At 40.9% G+C, this 14,636-nt stretch overlaps 1 protein-coding gene across 6 annotated transcripts in view; it reads left to right on the top strand.

Annotated features, from left to right (window-relative positions):
• ZNF438 (zinc finger protein 438) overlaps nt 1-14,636 on the top strand; it is a 184,322-nt gene that overhangs the window by 14,526 nt on the left and 155,160 nt on the right. The window contains exon 1 of one of the 6 annotated variants that reach the window (XM_057498349.1): nt 73-839. The exons of 4 other annotated variants lie outside the window; for them this stretch is intronic. The gene's annotated coding sequence lies outside the window, so the exon portion shown is untranslated. Of the gene's footprint in view, nt 1-72; nt 840-11,595; nt 11,615-14,636 lie in introns of those variants that run through there. One more of the 6 variants, XM_036912231.2, reaches the window with a different exon arrangement.

Genomic DNA, 14,636 nt, shown 5'->3' with positions numbered 1-14,636 from the left:
GAGTTCAGTTGTGTTTATATTGCAGTCCCTATTTCTTTAACCCACAGCTTTTGTGTTATCCTTCTGTATTCCTGATAGGTCTTATCTAGGCATAAAGCAGCATTTGTGATTTAGGTAAAGCATTTTTATGTGAAAGCTCTTTGAAAATGTGAAGCCTGATTCTTGTTTTTGTTTACAGTCCAAATTTCTGACCTGCTGTATAGTTAACTTGAAGAGGTTAATCTTAACGAAGTCCTAAAATTAATGTCATATTGTTTATTAAATGATATGCAAACACTCTTATCCTTAACATTTAAATTTTATAAATTTATACTAAATAGGTACTTAAATTTTCCAGGAAAAACCTGTCTTTGATGCCTGAATATGGTTATTGGGATTATTTATGTGCTATCTACAGGATTTGAAATGTGGTTTTTACTCTGTGCAAATACCGTGAATAGTTAGTTGAACTTTTATTGCCCACTGATGTGATCAAAAAGAGAAACCTAGGTTAAGTGATCTTTTGTAGTAAAATGGAAAAAATATGAGTTAATGACTGTAAGTCCAGGGAGAAGAAATCCCTAGGCAAAATACCTCTAAAAACTGATATCAGGCAAAGGGAGAAATAAAGTTTAAAACCGGTTTATTGCTCACAAACCTCACACCTGGGCCATCTTTCTCCTCAGCTCTGCTCCAGCAAAAGCAAACCTGGCCCTCCTCTTGGGTACAGATAAGCCCTCCTTGCCCAGGATATGGAGATGAACTTCTCTCCACCCCTGATGAATGATGCAAGTGCACTAAAGTCATACTTCTTTCCACCTCCTCTGAACCCTATTGATATGCAGATATACTAAAGCCAGGTGAGATATTCTGGAAATGTTACAATTTTACCCACAGGCGCTTTACAATTTACTCGTTGCCCCTCTTCCAACCAATCTAATAACATACAATAACAATAAAATCTTGATAATCCTCAAGCCAGAGGATTCAGCCTATGCAGATTAAGTAAATGTTCTTTACAGCACAATCTCTAACTAAGCACAAAATATGTTTCTACACTTGTTTACTCATTCCTAACAACCATGCTACATTGCTCACAAAACTTTTACCAAACATTAGACAAAGTCAAGCCTCTCTTTAAGCATTTTTTTCTTGATTACAGAAACATAATCATGATAATTTCTCCAGCCAGAGGATTCAGCTAGGTTCAAAGTCCCATGCATATTAAGTCCAAAGCTTGTCCATTCCAGCCATCATGCGGCAGCTGCAGCCAGGGGGCGCATCCAGGCCACAAGGACTGTAGAAGCAAATAACCATGATTATGGGGGGTCACTTTGCTGTTACTCCAGGAATACACAGGAGGCCAGGTTCCAGGCCTTTTCCCCAAGGTGCCAGAAGAGCCAGCCATCGCTGGTCCATGTGTCGAAATGTCCAGAGCCACATGCATTTTATTCCTAATTGCTGCAACCATCCTTGCAACACATGTTCAATAAAGTGGGTGCCTTGATCGCTCTCAATCACCGGCGATGGGCCACAGGCTGCAAAGAGATGCTCTAGGCCCCTCTTGGTGGTTTGCTGATCTGCACAACATGCAGGGCACTCCTTCTGGGATCGGCTGACTTCTTCAAAGGTCAATGGCAAGCCCCACCGATGGGCTACAGCCCACATTGTCTTTTGCCCCATGTGTACCAAGCACTGATGTAACCATTGGGCCACATCAGAGGCAGGCTTTCCTTTTAGCCAGCACACCTGGACCAATGCATCTGCTTCATTATTCCCTGGGGATGTCAAGCAAATGGACAGTCACATGATATACGGTAGATTTCTGTGCCACACCACTCCATGGCCTTTGGGTCCAGTCTCTCACCCACCCCCCAATGGAATAGGTGGCTATTACCTTGGTTGGAGCTTTTCTGGTGATGGGCTCTGTAGCCATCAAGGCGTGGTACACAGCAGCCAGTTGCTTCTCTATTAAGATGTACCGGACCTCTGCTCCTTTCCATAGTCGTGACCAGGTTCCAGCCGGCAGCAGAAGCAACAGCAGTGGCAGAAGCAGTAGCCTTAGGCTTGGGCCACAGGCCAGGGCTGGCATGGCCAGCAGCGGTGGTGGTGCCTCCACGACCACTCAAGTGTAGACATGTCCTTTGGCACAAGCGCCACTCCTTCCCATCATTTCTTGGGGTGGCCCTCCCAAAGGTCGCACCCATTATAATGTATTTCAGGTTCAGAGGAACCCTGCTGACTGCACTAGATGTAAGTCTGGGGAGAGGAATATCAGTCAAAGGAAGTTTAGCAAATAAAAATACAGGATACCTTGTTAAACTTGTTCAAATGTTTAGTATGTATTTTTGTATGTTGTATTTAAACAACAAATAATTTTTTAGTATAAGTATATACCATGCAATAGTTGGGACATACTTATACTAAAAATATTTTTATTGTTTATCATTAATTCAAATTTAATGAGGTATTTTCCTGTATTTTCCTGATAACTTTAATTGTACCTTCTGTGAATTGTCTGCTTATGTCTCTTGTGAAGCTTTCAATTTTATTTCCTGTCTTTTGTTGTTATTTTTCATGAGATCTTGACTTCTACTGGATATTAATCCTTTAGTTTTTTTAGGTGTTGTAAAGATACTTTTCCATTCTTTTGTCTATCTGTTAACTTTATGTAGTGCCTTTTGTTGAATAACAAGTCCTTAATTTTTATAAAGTCAATTCCTTCAGGATTTCCCCATGCTGTTTATACTTCTAAAATCTTACTTAAATCTTTCATCACTCTAAGGTCATAAATATATTATCCTCCTTTTTATCATTAGTCTCATAGTATTACCTTTCATATTTAGATCTTTAATCCATTTGGTGGTATTTTATGAGAAGAGTATTAGGAAGTGAGGTGAGATAGGTAATGGAGGGGGACTTCGGCTGTAAGTGGACAAAAAGCCAATGGAGATCTTCAACAGAGGGTGCCACAGTCTGAAATCTGAAATATACTTTAAAAAAAGCTCTCTGATGACTATTGAGAAGAGGTTGTGTGAGGTATGGCAGATTAGGTATAGCTAATTCTTCTCCAGTGTCTAGTTTATCTTTTTGTCTTTTAGTATCAAAACCTCTCTGGTTTAGCTAGATACATGGCTACCCACTTAGAAAATGTATTTTCCAACTTCCCCGGCCTAATCTGGTGACTAGGTTTGGGCCAGTTAGATGTGAGCAAAAGTGGTATATGAAACTTTGGGGATATCCTCTTAAAGATAAGGTGTTTGTCCTATTCCTCTCCTTATGGCACTGCTCTTCCTACTGACTGGAAAGCAGCAACAGCTAGAATGGAAACAGCTGCCTTCAACCCAGAGATAGAATTCCTGTGATGAGGATAGCAGAGCTGTGCCTCATCAGCCTACGTCCCTGGACCAACTTCTACTCATCCTTCCCTGAGCCACCTGCCTATCTCTATACTATTTCAAGGAAGAGAATAAACTTTCTTGTTTGAGCCACTACATTTGTGGCTTACCCCATACCCTATTTAATGCCAAAACTGGTACCTGAAGTGGGGTGTTGCCATAATAGCTAAAATGCATGGCACTGGTTGAATATTTGATCAACATGTTAGGCACCATGTTATGTGGTAGACAACTGGTGACCGTTATTATACTGTGGTAAAACATTTGGTGAGACTGTCACCCCTGATAACTTGACAGGCAGTCAATTTGTCTATCCAGTGTGTACCTTCAGGGAAGTGCTTAGAAAGAATGCTAACATGAGACTGCTCAGATGAGTTAACTACTCCTTCCTGCTTCAGTGAGGAACTACAAGAGGTCTGAAAAGGACAGTAGCATGGGTATTGCAGAGCTGGAATAAACTGCTTCTGTGTTCCCAACAGCAAGAGGTAATATTCATTTTGAGGAACCTCCCACTTGATTTTCTTGATCAGACAGTGGAAGTCAGTCCAGGCCAGAATCAAATTAAGGATTTACCTTCTCACCCGAACCAGTCAGTTAAGCTAGCAAATATAAAGTCTCAGTTCCCTAGAACAACAAAGGTTTATTTTTAACTCATAAAGTCTCTGTGGCTCTGCTTCACATCCTTCAATACTCCAGGCCAAAGGGATAGGCATTTTGGGGACATTGCAATTCTGTGGCAGAGGGAAAAAGATATGACAGAACCATCTGCTTGGACATGGCATATATTACTTTTGTTCATATTTTATTGACTAAAGCAAATCAAATGGTTGAGCCTGAAAACAGTCAGACAGGAAGGACCATTTCAAGTCACACAGCTTTCCCTGCTGTAATTGGGGTGTGGTAGTTTAATCATCAGGCTGTGAATCTGATGACCTCAAGATAGCTAACCTTAAATTGAGGGAGAAAGGGATGGATCTGCCCAGAGGCCAGATAATAAAAGGAGAGAATCGACAAGCTTAGTAGCTACAACCAGACTGTCTTTTCTTGTGGTTACTTTGACGTGGCACTGACTAAAGACAGACCTGTTAAGTTTTTGAGAGAATTATGTTGCCAAAGGTGCCACGTGTTTGGCTTGCAAAAACTTGAGATGGTTTGACTTTGTTTGATATCTGTAGGGTGTCAGAGCAATTTGTAGAGCAATCCTTGAGGCCCAAATATACACCAGCAGGAAATAGGCCATTAGCTCTTTGCTGCCTCTTTCAGGCACTTTCACTCCCACGTCTACCTCATTCTGGCCAGAGGGATAATGGAAAAAAAGTATCTGAAAGATGCAAAACCAGGTGACAGAAACCGAGTTTAACCAATGGACTTGCTTCCCTGGTAGAGCAGGAATTCTTTGCCATTCCTATCCAACAGTATTTCATTATTGGTAAGAATATGTATTTGTCATTATTTTCAGACTGGAAGACTTAATTGCATCCATCCTATTTGCCTTCTGCCGTATATTGGTGTGGTGGGGGCGGGTGGAGAACAGAGGTACTCTTCTTAGCTTGTAGGTCACCAGACTGGGATGGAGCCATACCGTTTAGAAAGGAGAGGACTGTTCCAGAGTGGGAAGAAGGTTGCACTCTGACCTCTGATGTTTAGCTAGGCACATAGCCCCTACATAGAAACTGTATTTTTTAGGCTCATTGTGGCCAGATGAGGCCACATGTCTAAGTTGGGAGTGGAAGTGATGTCTGCAACTTCTAAACCACATTTGTATTTAAAATCTGCCTGTCTCTCATATTCTTTTTTCCCCGCTCCCATGAACAAGATGTTGATGAGCCAGCTTCCATCATAGGGCAGTTCCCCAGGGAGTGGTGGGACAAGAGAGAAGGAGCCCCAGTCCCTAGACTGAGGAGAGCCACCACCTTCCTGAGACCACTTGTTGCACCTGACTATTAAATGAGAGAGAGCAATAAACTCCTCTTTTGTTTGAGCCACTATATTCTTGGTTTTGTTATAGCAGTTTAGCCTATATTGGCATTATTACAGGTAGCAACGGTGTAAGCTATGGTGTAAGGAAACAAACAAAAAAAGTTAGATTTGGAATTATTAGTGACTTTTTTTTTCAGTTGCAGCTTTTTATTTATGTATCCTTTCTATGAAAGTTTATCTTTCAAACTCTCTAATGAAGAGTTTAGAAATAAATTATTTTACTTGAACATCACTCCTGTTAGGATTATGATACCTTACTTCTTATTTCATATGCATATGTTTTATATATTCAGGTAAAAATTTTGTATCCTGATATTTTCATATGATACTCATCTTTGTTGCTTTCAAGTTCTTATACTTACATAGTTATTGTTACATAACATTTGGTTTTATCATACTTAAAATTTCATTATTGTTGGCTACTATGGACTGAATTGTCCCCCCAAATTTGTATGTTGACACTTCAATCTCTCATGTGATTTTATTGGAGATCGGGCTTTCAGGGAGGTGATTAAGGTTAAGTGAAGTCATAAGGGTGGGTCCCTGATCCCATGGCAGTTGCCTGGTGCCTTTGCTTGAAGAGGAAGATAGACCAGAGCTTTCTCCCTGGTGAGGGCCCAGAGAGAAGGCAGCTGTCTGCAAGTCAGGAATGGGGCTCTCACCAGAACCAGACTGTGCTGGCACCCTGATCTCAGATTTCCAGCCTTCAGGACTGTGAGGAAATACACGTCTGTGTTTTCAGCCACCCCATTAGGGCATTTTGTTATGGCAGCCCAATCTAAGACAGAACCCAGGCTTTTAACTGGGCTACATGCACTACATGTAGAAATCATACAGTCACTAGCAAAGCAGACTGTGAAGAAGGGCCCCAAAAGGTTGGACTGCAAGAAGAATAATGTCGCTCAGCTGAGAGAGAAGCATTTTAAGATTAAGGATGTGAATATTAAACTGATAGGTCCAGTACATTCTGAATGCATTTTGAATTAAGAAGTCATCAGTATTTTGGAGAGAGTAATGTTGTGTTTGAATAAAATCCAGACTGTAGAGGGTTAAGGAAATGAGGGGGGCCATAAAAATAGTTTAAAGTGTCTGTGAAAACACTTGGCTGGGATGGGGAAGGGGCAAATAGGACAGAGGCAAGAGAAAGACATGACATCTGGGGAAATACATACTATTTGTTCATTGTTTGTTTTATGATGGGAGAGATGTAAGCACTTATGTGCAGTGGGGGAAAATCAGAAGAGAAGGAGAAGTTGAAGATGTAGAAGAGGAAGGTAGATAACTGATGGTATCAGATCCCTAAGGAGTGGGATGGTTTGAGTTCCGGAGCACTGGCTGAAGGTTCAGTTTGGGCAGGAAGGCAGATATCCTTCCTCTACTCTCTCAGGAAGGAGGTAGCCGTGTGCACTTTGTTGGTCAATTGGAGTAGAGGAAACAAGGTCGTCTGACCTAATAACCTTTCTTTTGTCTTTGTAGAGGTAATGCCATTTGCTTCGTGGAGGGGTGAGTGGGAAGCTTGAAGAAAGAGATGGAAGTTTGGAATTGATTCTGTAGGATGTGAGAGAGGGAGTCGATTGAGAGCTCAAAAAGGGATTGATGGGTAGCAGTGAGCAAGGGCCTACTGAGATGGGGGACTGTGTGTTTGCAGAGTCTCCAGTCCATATGGATAGGGCCTTTGAGAGCAGTGATGTCTTGCCTGGGTGTGGGAATGAAGTAGATTCATAGATTGGCTTAGGGTAAGGACAAGCCAGCAAGTCTGGGCACAGGAGTGGGCAAAGCTGGATTATTAGGTTATAGTGGACCAGAAGTGAAGCTTGGAGCCTGGCTGATGGATCAGAAAAAAAATAGGGAGTGGAGAAAAACTGGAAGTGGAAACAGTAAGATCAAGTATTATTCATTCATTCATTCATTCATTCAGTAAATATAGAATATTTGTCTGCCAGACACTGTTCTAAGGTGGTATGACTACCTAGATCAAAGTCCCCACCCTGGTAGAGCTTATTTCTAGTGGGCAGGTAGGTGACAAACACATACATATAATTTCAGATGGTAAGAAAATGTTGAAAAGAAGATTGAAGAAGGCTAAGGGAGTGATATTGGTGCAGACACCATTTTAGGTAATGTGAACAGGAAGAGGCTCTTGGAAGAGGTGACCTCCGAGCAGACTTGAATGTAGTCACCACACAGCAATGGGAGAAGCATCCCAGGGTAAGGAAGCAGCATGGCAGAGCCCTAGCTGGAAGCTTGCCTGAGGAGTGGCCAGGGCACAGGGGTGAGTGAGGAGGGGAGAGGTAATTAACAAGGACATGATACTTTAGGGCTACAGTAGGGTATAGGATTTTATTCAGGTGTCCTGGGAAAGCCATCGGAAGGTTTAAGTCAGAGACGTGTTGTGATCTGTCCCACTTTTTTGTTAGCTGCTTTGTGGAGAACTGATTGGGAATGGGACGTAAGCAATCTAGAGAGCTACAAGGTTAAGAGACTGTGGAGTTTAAGATTTGATTAGTTGAGTGCTTCTGGGTGAAGGATCCCACTGCTGCTCCCTTAAGCAGACACACCCACTCCACAATAGGCATTCTTTTCAGTGGATAAAGGCCTGACCCGACCCTTGGCTTACACCGCACCCTTTCCTGTTTTCGACTCTGCTCCTCACCAGCTTTGTTACTCATTCTCCCATTTTGTCCTCACCTTGTCTTTCAGATCTGATGCACATTGTTGTGTGCCTAGCCAAGACTTCCTCTAGATTCAGGTTTTCAGATCTTTTTTTTCACAGTTTGATTTCAGCCTTCAGAAAACTTACGTGGAAGCCCAGTATGGAAAACAGGTGAAGGGAAGTGGAGGTAGCGAGTACAGTGCTCTGTCCACTTATGGCCATGCCCAGAGCCCCTGAGGCAACCCTGAGACCCCACAGAAAACCCCTAGCCTCCCAGTTCACAGTGTGGAGAAGCCCTGCATTGATCTCTGATGCTTCCTTTTGTGGCAGGTTGTCCCTGTGATTACCTTGGAGAATGCTTTGCTTCTCCTGCCAAGCCTTCTTAATCCTTAGGCACCCAGCTAGCACAACAGCAAACCTCACACCCTCCAGTTACAAAGTGGTGTGCTGAGGGCACTCAGAACCGTGAGGAGGGTGTCGTACATCTTTCTGAATGTTAGTTTTATTTGCAGGCTGTTACTTAATTTACTAAACTTAACAGTAAAAATTAATGTGGTTTTAATTATAACCCATGAGTTCTATCTGTCCTCAACAAAGTCTTCTAGTGACCCTAATTAAGAATGTCAATTTTTTTTAATAACAAAAGAAAATAGATGTATTATGGTTTAGAATGTAATATCTCAGTGAATTCTTTAAGGAAGAAAACACAAGACCAAGAAATTTAAAGTTTGCAGTGGGCCACTCAGGGCTATGCCTTTAGTCTTTTGGAAATTATCCGGTCCCTCTGCTTTGCATTAGGAATATTTTGATAGACAAGGTTGGAACTTCCTTTTTAGGTTGTTGGATTTGTAATTCTGTATATTTGTTTTTATGTTTAATAGAGATAATGTAACATTTTTATTCAGCATGGATTAGGAACTGGCCATGATACAGACTTTGAACCCTCAGGCTTTTCTGGTTGAAGGTGAAAATATGAGTATTTTCTTCCTTTAGTCCAGTTTCAGTTTGACAATGTCATTAAAATAGGCATTGCTACCTATAAAAAGGATTTATAAGAACCAAGTGTTGGCCTAGTAAGGCCAGTACTCAAAACGAGGCTATCCTAGGCTATCCAAGCTTTAAGTAAGCTTGACAGTGGATTTAAAAAAAAATTAAGGTTATCACTTACATTAAAATCTGTAATGTTTCCTCTGAGTTAAGGGTGGATCTTTAAGCAATAAGCTAAAATTTTATTTGGACTGTTTTCCATTAAGAAATTGATTTAGGGGGTAGGGATTTTGGATAACATTGTCAAATTGTAAGAATAACAAGGTCAAGGACCTGGCCATGCTCACTGATGCATCCTGAGCTGCCAATAAGTCGCATAGGGCCTGGCCTACCATGTAACACTTAATATTTTTTGAATGAATGAATGAATGAGCCATCTTTGGTATAACTGTGGAAGTAATATAGGCTGGTTATAGATAGAGGCCAGCATCAGAGTTGAAGGAAGGCGCCTTTCTGGGTGTGCTGCATAATGTTGCTGAATATGGAGCCTCTTTAAATTAATAAAAATAGGGGAGCACAGCTGTAAGTTTTTTTTTAGTCTGTTAGCCACTTGTCAAGTCTCTTTAATCATATAATATGCCAATTCTGTTCATAAAAAGGGGTTAGCAACATTGAATCTGATGCAAGTAGCTATACTAAGATTAAATTAGATACACAGAGTGGGAGAAATATGTGGAAATCATATATCTGACAATGGACTTGTATCTAGAATTTATAAAGAACTCTTACAACTCAATAGTAAAAGGGACAACCCAATTAAAAAAATTGGTGAGGAATCTGAGTAGATATTTCTCTAAAGAAGACTTACAGATGGCTAATAAGCACATGAAAAGATGCTCAAGGTCATTAGTCACAAGAGTTTGCAAATCAAAACCACAAAAGATAGTAATACACACCCACTAGTTGGCTATAATAAAAGACAGATAATAACAAGTGATGGTAAGGATGTAGAGAAGTTGGGACCTTCATATGTTGCTGGTGGGAGTATAAAGGTGGGCAGCCATGTTGCAAAACAGTTTGGCAGTTATTTTAAAGGTTAAAATACAGAGTTACCATATGTTACCCAGCAGTTCCTCTGCTAGGTATATACCCAAAATAAATGAAAACATCCACATAAACACTTGTGCATGAATGTTCATCACAGCATTATTCCTAATAGTTAAAAAGTAGAAAAATCCCAAATGTCCATCAGATGATGAATAGGTAAACAAATGTGGTATATCCATATATTACTCAGCATAGAAAAGAAATGAAGTACCGACACCTGCTGCAACATGAATAAATCTCAAAATACTATGCTGAGTGAAAGGATCCATACACAAAACATCATATACTGTATGAGTCTATTTATGTGAAATGTACAGAACAGGTCAATACATAGGGGCAGAAAGTAGACTGTGGGGTGGGAGGGTTGGGGAAGAGAGATGGGGAGTGGCTGCTAATGGTTAGAGAGTTTCTTTTTGGGATGATGAAAAAGGTCTAAAATTGTGGTGATGGTTGTGTAACTGCATGAATATACTAAAACCAATGAATTGTACAATTTAAAAGGGTGAATTTTAGGGTATGTGAAGTATATCTAAATAAAGCTGTTAAAAAAAGAATAAATGAGGTAATATTGTGGGAATATACTTTGAGCAACTCAGATGATTATTGTAGTTTGACACTAAGGCCTCTAAATAGTAACGGGATAGCTTAGATGTTTTTCCTTGCCTGTAGACATGTGATTTTTTATACCATGACTCAACTTTATAAAGCTATAACTCTGTAATATAAAATATTGAAAATGTTGAAACATAAAATGAAAATTGCTTGGCTTTCTATTTTTATTTAATAGGATTTTCTGGATCAGTTAATTAGCAATAAGTAGAATGTGTCATTAAGGAATTAGGTTTTAGAATCATAAAATTTTAGAGCTGGGAGAAACTTTAGAAGTCATCTGTTCTAGGTCCTCTCACTAGTTAGGTCTACAGAGGTTAACTAAGATATTTTAGGTCACAAAGTTAAGTAAGTACTAGAACTGAGTCAATGTCCCTTCTGTTGACTATATTGATTTTGGTGCTATTATAGTATAGGGACTAATAAAATCAATAGCAGCTACTTAAATGCTTCCTATGTAATTTGTACTCTGTTGGGTAGTTTATATATGTTATCTTGGTTATTCTATACAACAGTTTATAAAGATGACTCATTTTACCTATGTATTAGTTTCCTATTGCTGCTGTAACAAATTAACAAAAACTTTATGGCTTAAAACAACGCAGATTTATTATCCCACAGTTCTGAAAGTTGGAAACCCAAAGTGAGTCTCACTGAATGTTGACAGGGCTGCATTCCTTTCTGGAGGCTTTAGAAGACATCAATTTTCTTGTCTATGGCTTCTATAGGCTGTTACATTCCTTGGCTTATGGCCTCCTCCTGTCTTTAAAGCCAGCGATGATGGGTGGAGTCTCACATGCAGTCTCTCTGGTTCTGCCTCTTCTGCCTCTTCTCCCTTTAAGGACCCTTGTGACTACTTTGGGCCCAGCAGGATGTTCCAGGATACTTTCCTTATTTTAAGGTCAGTTGATTAGTGATCTTAATACAACCTGCAGCCTTAATTCCTTGCCATGTAACACAACATACCCACAGATTCCAGGGATTAGCACGTGGATATCACTGGAGTTGTGGGGTGGTGTAGCTCTGGGCCAAAACAGCTTTCAGCTCTGGGCAAGTTCACTCTGGATTCAGTGAGACTGAATAACAACAACGGAATGTTGGGCGTAAAAAGGGGCTTATACCAAGCTTTATTCTCATGGTGGTAAGTTGAGTGCTAGAGTCCTGTCTGCCTCCAGGGAAGTCTGCAAATAGCAAGTCCCTCTCTGTCTCTGTCTCTGCTATGTAGCCTTAGCCTCAGGTGCTGCCTCCACTCCAGGCTCTGCTCTCACCTCCATCCTCTGTTCTCCTCTGCTCTTAGCACTGGAAAGAGCTCTTTCTATAGCAACAAAGTCAATAATGGCTTATTGCCAATAGGTTTGCAAGTATGTGCTTGCATAGTAGGCTAAATATTACATCCTTGCACATACACAACAGATGAGTAGATTAGGATCAGGTGAGGATCCTGGCCATGGAACTGCCATTTTCCCTACATGTGGGCATTATTCTGCCTACCACAATCTGTTTGTTAGCTTAAGAGATCTGGGATCAGAGAGGTTAATTATCCAAGGTTGTAACATTAGTAAATGAAAGAGCTAATATTTTGATCCATGTCTGTTACTTAGCATATCTTTCATGATAACATCCTCTTTTCCACGAATGCCACTTGATTCTGGTCTAGATGAGTAAATAGTATGGTAAGGAGTGTTCATAATGAATAGCTCTTACATATTAAAGTAAAATCAACATTTACTTTAATAATATTAAGAAACAGGCTATGTAATTTTGGAGCAATTAAAAGCATGGTAGAGAAGCATATTTATTGAATGGGGAAAATGTTTTTGATCACCAAAACTTTCAGTTCATTAATAACCTTCCCCTTTTCTCTAGTCATTAATTCCCTTCCTTCATCAAATCTTTCCTTATCCAGCCTAGCTGCTCCAGTTTAAATTACTCTCTAGCAAATTCCCTTTGGAACTCTTTAATGTCTCTTGTCTGGCAAAGCCTTCAGACTGGATAAGCCCCACTAGCTGCCTGTTGGTTTCACTCTAATGATATTCAGCAGCCTCAGGATTGCCCAGCAGTCTTCCCATGTGCTTCCATTAGCTCTCCCCACAGCACATCTCCTCCATTCTTTCAAGCCTCTCACCTCTTACCAGTGTTACTTGACATCTTAACTGGTCTCCAGGCAGTGGACCACAGGAGAGCACTCCTTCCTTTTAGGCCCACTCTTTCCTTGGCCTTTGTCACACCACCCTCCCCTGGGTTTGTTTTTCCCATTCCAGCTGACGTTTTCAGGCTTCTATGTGGGTTCTTCCCCTTTTGCCTGACTTCTAAAAGAGGAGTCCCTCAAAGTCCTCTTTTTTCTCACTTTGCAGTTTTGATTTTAAATATGGTCTATTTGAATAAGTATCCCATATTTATGTCTGTAGCCCAACCTTGGCACTAGTGACATTTTGGGCTGGATAATTTTCAGTTGTTGGGGGCTGTCTGTGTGCTATAGGATGTTCATCCACATCTCTAGCCTTTATCCACTGTAGAGTCCCCTCTAACCTAGATGTGAGAACCAAAAATGTCTCCACACATTGTGGGATTTTTACTTGGGGGGCAAAATCAGCCCCAGTTGAGAACCACCAATCTAGCCTAAAGCTCTCTTCTGAGGATCTAAGGGTAACATCTTTTTGGCAGCTCTGTCTGAATATCTCATGGACATCTCAAATTCAACATGACCTATGTGGACTCTTGTTGTTTGTCCCTGATATACTTACTATACCCCCAACTTTACTCATTTCGGATCATCTATGACCTTGCAGGTTATCAGAGATACTTTGGCTTTTATTCTGAGTGAACTAGAGAGCTCTCAGAGTTTTGGGCTAAAAAATGATAGGCTCTCTCACTTAGGTCTGATCTGTGTTGAGAATGTACTATGACTTGGAAGGTTGAAGCAGGAAGACTAGTTCAGGACCTACTGTGGTGATCCAGGGGAATAGGTGGTTAGCAGCTTAGACCAGGGGGGTAATAGAGGAGATGGTAAGAAGTGGTATCTTCGGTTTAAGCCTTAAGTACAAATGTCTCTGAGAAGAGGAATGCATTGTATCATCATGAAATTACTATCTTAGTGTGATATGTTTATCAAGTATTTTCTGAGAACTTGGCAGGGGACAAGTTTTGGTGGATCCGAGTGAGAAGAGAGTGGCCAAAGCCAAGGAACTTGTGGGGATGTTACTTGAATGAATGCAGGCCAGAATGGGCAGTAAAATGCAAGACCACACAGGAGAAGTGATACACCCAGTACAGGGAGGTCCACCTCGCAGTCTTGCCCAGGGCTGGCCCTCCTGCTATAGAACATGTACCTGTGGTGGGCTGCATGGAACACACTGAAGCCAGGAGACTTGCCTCCACTAGATATTGGAAGCAGGTCATTAGCTCAGCAGCAGTGAGTTGCCTACTGGCCTTTGGAGTGGGACAGGGTTTTGTCTTACAGGATTGTCCTACACATTTCAAAACACTTAGGATCTCTAGTTCTTCACTGATGGCCATGTGTGCTCCCTCATTGTGACATCTAAAAAGTCCCCCTCCCGGAAACCCTCCTGCACTGCTGATGGGAATGTAAATTAGTTCAACCATTGTGGAAAGCAGTATAGAGGTTCCTCAAAAAGCTCAAAATAGAAATGCCATTTGACCCAGGAATTCCACTTCTAGGAATTTACACTAAGAATGCAGCAACCCAGTTTGAAAAAGACAGATGTACCCCTATGTTTATCACAGCACTATTTATAATAGCCAAGAAATGGAAGCACCTTACGTGTCCATCAGTAGATGAATGGATAAAGAAGATGTGGTGCATATACACAATGGAATATTGTTCAGTCATAAGAAGAAATCAAATCCTACCATTTGCAACAACATGGATGGAGCTAGAGGGTATTATGCTCAGTGAAATAAGC

Source organism: Manis pentadactyla, chromosome 3 (assembly GCF_030020395.1).
Source record: "Manis pentadactyla isolate mManPen7 chromosome 3, mManPen7.hap1, whole genome shotgun sequence".
In the NCBI taxonomy this organism is placed as follows: Eukaryota; Metazoa; Chordata; class Mammalia; order Pholidota; family Manidae; genus Manis; species Manis pentadactyla.
Note: the sequence above shows the minus strand (reverse complement) of the source record. Positions and strands in the feature narration are given on the sequence as shown.